At 38.3% G+C, this 9,755-nt stretch overlaps 1 pseudogene; it reads right to left on the reverse strand.

The window, feature by feature from the left end:
• Nucleotides 1-1,413: 1,413 nt before the first annotated feature.
• Nucleotides 1,414-3,124, reverse strand: LOC131690478 (UDP-glycosyltransferase UGT5-like; annotated as a pseudogene).
• Between the last annotated feature and the right edge of the window lie 6,631 nt (nucleotides 3,125-9,755).

Raw genomic sequence — 9,755 nt, forward strand, 5'->3', positions numbered from 1 at the left:
TCTATCTAATCTCCGCTGCTATTTCGTAGAACGCTGATCAATTTCCGATCCGCACCCGCGGACAATTCATCCATTTTGACAGCAGTTAGGATTAGAACATGACTCAGTGTTGTCTCAAGCAAAAACCACATTAGTAACATTCCTCGCCAAAACCAGATCAAACTCCATTCTTTCAAACAAGGACTATGCATGCAGGTCTGAAACCCAGTTAAGCTCAGCCGGAAATGAACCGGAATTCTGGCTGGTTCCAGCTAGTATTCCGGTTCCAGTGACACAACCTATTCTAGTTAGAATCGGTTGTGTCACTGGAGCCCGTGGACGAACTGGAACCAGCGAGAATTCCAGTTCATTTCCGGCTGAACTTTACTGGGAAATAGCTCCACATCTCTTATAAGTTGTGCAGGTAACGCCCAGCTGGTAAAAAAAGCATCAGCGTGTTCCAGCTTATGTACTATGAGCTTGTCGGCATTGTAAAACTCTTCAGGCTACCAACCGCCGTCGGAACCGGCTCGCTCATTCCTTACAAAACACTACCGAGGTGGTTCATACGATAGTAAACATAAACATAAATAAACGGTTCCGCTCACTCTCCCTCTCTTTCAAGGAAAACGTGCTCACCGTACTTTTGTTTTGGTTCGACTTTTCTCATTTTCCTCCATTTGTTCAATCAGTGACGACTAGATGAAGCGTTTGCGTTGCGTTTTTTTGCAGTTCCTACCGCTAGATGGATAGTACGATGCACGCAGCGAACATCTAGGCGTTTTTAGGCGTATAACAGTCTCATTGGATTGGAGCTATACTGACAAATGTAAATAACCGCTTCCGCACCGATTCCAGTGCTCCTCAAACTGCTGGAGCACGAACGGTAAAATATCCGAAAAGGTATGTTTTAGGAATGTGCCTCATTTTTTTCATTTTGAGTTAATCACGTATACTAAAATTTAATCATTTTCGAGCTAGACTTTTCCAAAACCTCTCCTTATATCGCAAAAGCGATAACAAAAAAATCTTCAGCATTAGTTTTGCTGTGATTCTGATTAATAACTATACTCCCAACCTTTAAATCTTCAGATCTATTTTTGATTGAATTTTTACAAAAATGTAGCCAGGTTCTTGTTAAACACAATCGTTTTTACTTGAAAATGGTGTCAGTTAGAAAAATACAAAGCAAAACGAGTTCTCAGAGAAAATTAGCATTTTTGACGTTTGGTAGCAAGTTCAAAGTTATTACTTAGGATAGGCAGTCGTTCGAATGGATCCAAGATGAGATGAATATTTATTTTGTAATTGTAATTGAACTTCGAAAAGAAAAATAATTTGCTTTATGTAGTATAAAGATAAATACGCACTCTTGTTTAATAGCAACAACATTTATTCATCATTAACAAAGAAATAGTATAAACAATGGTCATGTTTCAACTATTGGCTACAGTTACATCTTTTTCTTCTTATCACTTTTGGAGACTCTACTTTCGAAAATCTTAACATAGATCTTCTTTAATATAAACAAATTAACGACCCAAACGACCGCCAGTGTCAGCAACATCGCAGCGTATACGTCAACTGAGTGATACTGCAGATAGGACAGATCCATGGCGGGTGATCGCAGGTGCGGAGCTCCTCCATGCCGAAGAACATAATCAACCCAATAGACAGTCTGTTTCGGTGTCATCGGTTTATCTCGAAAACGTTCCGAAGTTAGTTTGGCATTCCGTGCGTACGATGGATCGTTCAGAACTTTATCGATGGCATGGAAAACCGTGTCCTCGTTGATATAGGAGTATTTTAACAGCATGGCGTAACCTGCTCGAACAGACTTTTCAATGTTCATCATCTGATCGCCGACAATCGGGATTCCAATCATTGGCTTGCCGTAATACAGCGATTCCGTGGTGCCAAGGTTTCCTCCGTGGGTGATGAAAAGTTTAACGTTCGGGTGGGCGAGGATGTCACTCTGGGGCATCCACGCTTTGATCATCAGATTGGCCGGTTGATTCGGAATCGATTCATCTTCGAATTTCCACAGAACGCGTTGCTTTAGCTTTGAAAATACTTTCAGAAAGGCTTCACGTTTTTCGATCGGGAAGTGTTTTCCTTTTATATTGGATCCCATGCAGAAATAAATTACTCCGTCTGTTGCTCCGTCGAGAAATTTTTGTAGATCCTGAAAAGAATTATAGATAATATATACATTGATAACATAAGTCAACATAACATTACACCACTGATCAAAGCGTTGCAAGCCTCGTCCTTATCTCAGTGAAATGATGATATATTGCGAAATAACACTCACCTCCGGCAACGGCTGCGGTTCATCAATTTGAATCCCGCCAACCTCTATCATGTTTGGCGGGTACGGCCTCGGACTGCTCAGCGCAAAATGTTGATTCAGGAACACTAGTGAAACATTCTGCATTTGCTGCTCGAACGTCAGCTTCGCATTCGGGAATGTTTGGTCATAGTAACGCTTCTGTTTCGGTAAATAAAGCCACTCGTAGCAGGCGCGGTCGAACAGAGTGAAAGCAGCGTTCACAAGGCGTTCGTAGAATGTCATGCGATCGGTATAACTGAGCATGTAGAAAGCCACGTGCGAAATAGGAGCGGGGGCTCTTACCAGGCGATTAGTGCTCCAAGAGTTCCCGGATGCAGAGAAAGTGATCAGTTGCGCGTTGAAGTGTTGCGCGAAGCCGTAGAAAGGTTCAGCCAGAAATGACTCCAGTATGACCAGGTCGAATTCTTCGTTTGAATTCAAAAGTTTGACAACATTTGGATGTCGCATGGCCGATTCGTACATCATGGCCGGTATTGTTTCGTACATGAAATATAGCATCATAAGAGCAGGTCCGCCTTCAAATTCGAACATGTTCATTTCGGGTGCAGCCGTTGTTTCGTCCAACACTATTAATCCCAATTTGGCGATAATTTTTCGGTGGGTTCTTCATCGGATAAGCCGTAATCACCGTTACATCATGGTTCACCTCTGCTAACGTTTTCCCGAAGGCTGCTCCTATGATGTCGTGAGACTTACCGCCTAGAGGCATAATTACTAATATTTTGGCCGCTTCGGCGAAGGAAACAAGCCACACGAGACTGAACACGATCGCAGCGTGTCCGTTCATTGTGATTACGGGTTTGCAACTGTCGCGACAGGTCAGTTTTGGTTTGATAAATAATCTTAGCCGTTATCGCGATGATGCTATATGGAATGAAGCCATGACTGGCGGATTCTATCGAGGAGATACCTCACGGTAGGCTAGCCTTATTAAAATTGGTAATTAAAAAAAAATGAAAGAAAATAAACAATAAATTTCAACTTCCATATTCACTAATGTTGTTTTAACTTGAAGCGGAACTGAGTCAGGTTCGAATCCCAACTGGTGTCAATATGTATGAACTACAGGGATAGAACCTGACTCAGTTTCGTGGTCAAGCTAAAACGACATGAGTCAGATAGAAAGTTGATGTGGATACAAGTAGTAGGCTTTGTCTGGCAGAGTCGTGAAAATTTCGCTACTGTCATTTTCCGCACCAGAATATTTGCTTCAATTTTTTTTAAACTGAGTGATGAACCGAAGACGGAAGAATTGTCATCGAAGGTAGTGTAAATAGTCAGTAGTTATTCAATTGTGTGGTGGTTGACAATTTTGGCACATGGCAGAAATTTTCAAAGACTAGTGGAAAAGTACAGCCCTAGGCGCTTAGAGTTGTACGGTGATTCGTCTTTGGCAGTAGCTAGGTGAGGAGTGAGGTAAGCGTGCATAACTAGGCGTTTGTGAGGATCTTATCACCTGAGAATAAAAGCTCCTTGGTGTAGCCTCTGCTGTTGCATCGTGAGGAAGACCTCAGTATAGTGACAAGAAAAAATTGACCCCCATCGAGTCTTACCAGGTGTATATTGTCCAAATTGGAATTAAATCGTGCCAGTTTCGCTACGGGACCGAAGTGCTTGCATGAAATTTTTCGACTATTGGTATATGGAAAACCCATGAATAGTATATTTGGAAGATTTTTAGTATAAAATATGGAAATTCAGTTCCTCATTTTACCACACAGAGGGCGCTAACTGCAACTTTTCCACGGAGAGAGATAGAAATTAGATGTCTTCTACAAAGTTGTAGTTGTAGGCATTTTGAATAAAATGTTGTTGCCCTCTAGTCGATGAAAGGTGGAACTAAAGATTTGTAGCAAATAGATGACTCATATTATGTACTAAAATTCTTTCAAACATACTATTTTGCGAGAACCAACCATTTTTTGGCAAACAAAATAAGTTTGTGAGAATCGATTGTCGTTTCATTACCACACGTTGTTAAGCTCTATGTGGGGGAACTGTGGGATGGGAAAGATTGACACCTGGCAGAGGTAAGATGGACATGCGGTATTGATATATATAAACATAGGGCAAGGTCAGAGTGAGGCGCTTCTCGATCAATAAATTTTGTTTTCTGTCGGTGCATCACAATGATGCGATATTAAAAAATAGCCCAAAGGTATGCACCAGTCAAGTCAATAACCACTATCATATGTCAAGCTAGAAATATGTCATGATCAGTCTATTTTCAACCATCAAAGGCATCGGCCACGATACTCAGTGTGCTCCTGCTTCTGCCCGAGCCAGTGCAAAGCGAACGAAAACAAAACAGTTACTTGTGTGCATTGTCTGAACAACAAAGGATACCGTTATTTTTATTCTTGCGTAATCCATCAAGATGACTGAGTCTCATCAACAAAACGTGATTATTTGGCCTAACACAGTGGCCATTGACTTCAGGTCTTTGCACATAAGACCAAGTATTCGTGATGTGGAACATCTGCTGAAGGTGAAAATGCAGCTTCGGTTTTCGGAAGTTACCTGCATACAGCTTGAGCACGTCAGGCATGCGGTGATGATAACCTTCCAAAAATTCGCCCAGGCGAAAAGATTCATTTCGCAGAACAACTCTAAACACGTGCTTGTTTGTGACAACGCTGAAATCAAGATCCCTATATACATGGATAATGGGAATATTGAAGTTAAATTACATGATTTATCTCCACTTACTTGCAAAGTGGCAATTCAAAGATTCATGTCGAATTTCGGAACAGTGGAATCTATTGCGGAGGACACATGGACAAACTACTTCCCAAGTATTTCAAATGGTGTCTTTGTGGTGAGAATGCGGGTAGACCAACCCATTCCCTCCTACCTTACCCTGCAGTACAACACAGAAGGGGGTGATACCATTACCCAGCGAACTCTTTGTACACACCAAGGACAAACTAACACGTGCCAGTTCTGTGAACAAACGGCACATTACGGACAAACAGCTGAGGAAAGCTCAAACCCAGAAAGATATGCCAACACACAGGCACCAATATCTTTACCTGAACCACAAACGATTGCCATATTTATGGCTGCTGTTCAGCATAATTGCCTGATAAAACAACTGCTAAAGCTGCGTCAAGCACTTCAAATTCAACAACTAATGCCACCAGTGAAGAAGCTACTGCCAAGGACGGACTGTTCACATTCGTGACCCGCAAGGGCAAGAAACCAGGAAGAACATCTGATCGCGAGTATCATGGCAGTAATCAAGGTGATGATACGGACGTAAATAACAACGAGACAGACATGGATTACCCCGAAGTTGGGGAAAGAAGGAACATCTTTCCGACGCGTAAAAAGATCTCCGCTCGCAATACCAAGTTGCGCGCACGGGATCTTACAGGTTAAAAATAAAATTTATTGTTATTTTTATTTTTTACTTTGTGTAAATATATAAAAGACCCCTGGCTCCTCTAAGCTAACGCATTGAGCCGTGTCAAATAAACGAATTAAAAAAAAAATTCCTGAGATCAACGGATTACAGGTTCAATCGTTATTTTCTGGTGTAAAAAACTTATACCATTAGCGTGCTCTCGAGAAAACAAATGAGGGATTCCATGAGAAACCGGCCGACCGCAAAATATGACCATCGTCGATACGAACGAAACTTTGCAGGTGTGTTCGCTGTATGAATCTCCATGATATTCTCTGGCAATTGGAATATTTTGATACAAGAGTAATTTTTCAAAAGGGCGTAAACGTTTCTACGTGTATGAATTTCAAATTTTTTTTGTTCGATTACTGTATTTTATACAGAAAAACTATCTGAGAACAAGTTACAGGGAATGAATACTTCTGTCCGAAAAAAATATACACTGAAAAAAATGTTGTGTCATTTTTCAAAAAAACAAAAATTTATGATTAAAATTTAAATTGCGAAAAAACCCATTTTTTAATTTTTTTTATATTTTGTTACCAAAAACCTAAAGTTTCTCATTACATTTTGATTGTGATTGCATGATGGAGAAAAAATCGGTAAAAAAGTTTTTCTAATAATAACTTCGTACATGTTTTTAAATTTCATACTAATTGACATACAAAATTGTAATTTTATTACAGAATATAATTCTAAGCAGCATTTAAAATCAAAATGCATTTAAGAAAAATCTTCCAAAACGCGATAGTTTTCGAGATATTTGAAATTTTGCTACTTCAAAAACAATTAATTCGTGTAATTATGCTCTTTTTAAAAGTTATTCGCGTTACCCCATCAAAAAATGTCAAAAATTTAATGTTTATCGTTTTAAAGACGTCAAAGCAACCTTTTTAGTGTATTTGGATCATGGAGAAGCTTTCAATAAAAAAGTTTTCCTAACAACAACTTTTGACATTTTTTTATAATTCTTACTATTTGCAGTCAAAAATACAATTTTCTTTTTGAATATGATTCTAAACGTCATTTTAAATCGAAATGCTCTCAACAAAAATTTTCTAAAATGTAGTAGTTCTCGAGATATTTTAACTTTTGTTTTAACAACACAATTATTTTGTTTTATTACGACCTTTTCATAAGTTAGTCGCGTTTCTCCATCAACAATAATAGGTTTTTAAAAAGGCCCGTAAACTTTCGTGCAACTTTCTCTTTGACATCAAGGCGATATTGTGAAACATTTTAAAGTTACATGAAAACAACCAACATGTGATTCAGCTATATAGTTTAAACAACAGACCCTATGGTTGAAATATATTTTGGTTGCTTTCATGTAACTTTCAAATGGTTTACAATATCGCCTTGATGTCAAAGAGAAAGTTGCACGAAAGTTTACGGGCCTTTTGAAAAACTCATTATTGTTGATGGAGAAACGCGACTAACTTAAGAAAAGGTCGTAATAAAGCAAAATAATTGTGTTGTTAAAACAAAAGTTAAAATATCTCGAGAACTACTACATTTTAGAAAATTTTTGTTATGAGCATTTCGATTTAAAATGGCGTTTAGAATCATATTCAAAAAGAAAATTGTATTTTTGACTGAAAATAGTAAGAATTATAAAAAAATGTCAAAAGTTGTTGTTAGGAAAACTTTTTTATTGAAAGCTTCTCCATGATCCAAATACACTAAAAAGGTTGCTTTGACGTCTTTAAAATGATAAACATTAAATTTTTGACATTTTTTGATGGGGTAACGCAAATAACTTTTTAAACAGAGCATAATTACACGAATTAATTGTTTTTGAAGTAGCAAAATTTCAAATATCTCGAAAACTATCGCATTTTGGAAGATTTTTGTTAATTGCATTTTGATTTTAAATGGTGCTTAGAATTATATTCTGTAATAGAATTACAATTTTGTATGTCTTTTAGTATGAAATTTAAAAACATGTACGAAGTTATTGTTAGGAAAACTTTTTTACCGATTTTTTCTCCATCATGCAATCACATTCAAAATGTTTCTTTTCTCTTTAGGTTTTTGGTAACAAAATATAAAAAATTTAAAAAATGGGTTTTTTCGCAATTTAAATTTTAATCATAATTTTTTGTTTTTTTTTTTTGAAAAATGGCACAACATTTTTTTCAGTGTATATTTTTTCAGGCAGAAGTATTCATTCCAAACGTTCTCAGATAGTTTTGCTGTATAAAATACAGTAATCGAACAAAAAAATTTTGAAATTCATACACGTAGAAACGTTTACGCCCTTTTGAAAAGTTGCTCTTGAGTCAAAATAGTCTTATTACCTGTGGAAAATATTTAGTCTTGCATGACGGTGAAACGTGTAAAGTTTCATTGGAATCTAAGATGGTCGGTCACGATTTTAAAGATTTTCGGACGGATCTTCGTGGAATTCCTCAAATGTTTTGTTTAAATATCTGATAATTTGCATATTAGATAATATCAGTATCTTTCAGAATAATTTTAAATCATCCAAAAATGATATAGTATCAGTACATTTGAACTGATTTTTTCCAGTTTCTACAAACGTAAAGTGTCCATATTACCCACAGTGTCCGTCTTAGCCTACTTTCCCCTAAAATTGACTCAGACAGCATTTCCTTAATAGATCAGTAACTTCTTCCAATAAAGCTGGATTGACTTGCAGTCTTCGACAGAGTTGTAGGCAATAAAATCGTCTTTCTTATCTTCACTTGCAGTGGTATCTGATGCATACACGCCACCGAAAAACTACCTAAAATGGAGTACTTTTGACTCAATCTCGTAGTATCGTGCAGGAAGGTAAAATTAGGTAAATCGTGTGGAAGGTAGTTTCCATTTAACTACAGCAAAAATCATAACTCAACCTTGAGTTTAATTTACTTAAATTTAAGTTGAATTTACCTAATTTTGAGTATACACTAAACAACTCAAAAGTACCTTACTGCACGGAAGACCTCGACTGAGTCGAATTTCTTGTTTTGTTTTTGACAACACTAATAAGTGCGAAAGTGACGCACAACTCAAAAGTACCTAAATTTAAGTTAAAAGAACTTATTCTGTGGGTTGTTTTATTTTTGCGTGTATGGCGCCACCTTGCAATGAAAAAGCGCTCCATATAAATTATCGAAAAATCCCATATAAACTTCAAGCACATCGGTCCGATAGCGATATTTGGTTAAAATTTGGAACATGCACTTATGGTGGGGCCAGAAATCGACTCAAGGGTCGGCAGATTAATTTTGTACACATTAATTTTATTTTTGTTGGGCAATCTAGGCATCAATCAGTGCAACATTACTAAAGCTATGTTTATTTTTATTATTCATTCGTCAAATGTTATTAAATATGTTGCCAACGCCATCTCAAACAGCGACTCAATCGGCCGTTCGTATACACGCACATACCCGTGGGCCGGGGGGCAGCAGGGACAGGAGTTCAGGGGTACAGGAGCGCACGCCGAAATAAAGTGCTACCCCAGAAGACCAAAGTGATGAAGCTGAGGCATAAAAATCGCAGAGCTCGGCGAATTCGTGAAAAGCAAGGGCAACGTGCACGGGCAAATCAGGGATCTAGTGTTAAATCCGCCGTAGGAGCCATCGAATGCAAAAAGATGGCGTTACTGGAGAGAGCTGAAAACGCCGAAAAGACATTGAAGATCACGGAGGTAACGAAAGCAGAAACCAATGAGCTGCCGAAGAGTGACTGGTATTCCCGTTCAGCGAAAAGAGGAGAGGAGGAGTAGCCGAAGAAACCCAAGAATCCGACAAATGCAGAGTGGAAGGCGAACCGTAGAAACCGTAGAAGAGAGGAGAGAAAAAAAACAAAAAAGGATGAAAAGAAGAAAAAAGACCTCCCGCCACGCCAGGAGAGGTATAGGAGAGAAGCTCTAGTCGTCAAAGCAAACTACGGCATGACGAAAGTTGCGATCGTCAAAAGGGTGAGAAAGGATCCCAAGCTGAAAGAACTGGGGAAAACGTAATTAGAACCAGGAGCACTGAGAAGGGAGAGATGCTGTTCGAG

The sequence above is a fragment of the Topomyia yanbarensis genome, chromosome 3, assembly GCF_030247195.1.
Source record: "Topomyia yanbarensis strain Yona2022 chromosome 3, ASM3024719v1, whole genome shotgun sequence".
Lineage (NCBI taxonomy): Eukaryota > Metazoa > Arthropoda > Insecta > Diptera > Culicidae > Topomyia > Topomyia yanbarensis.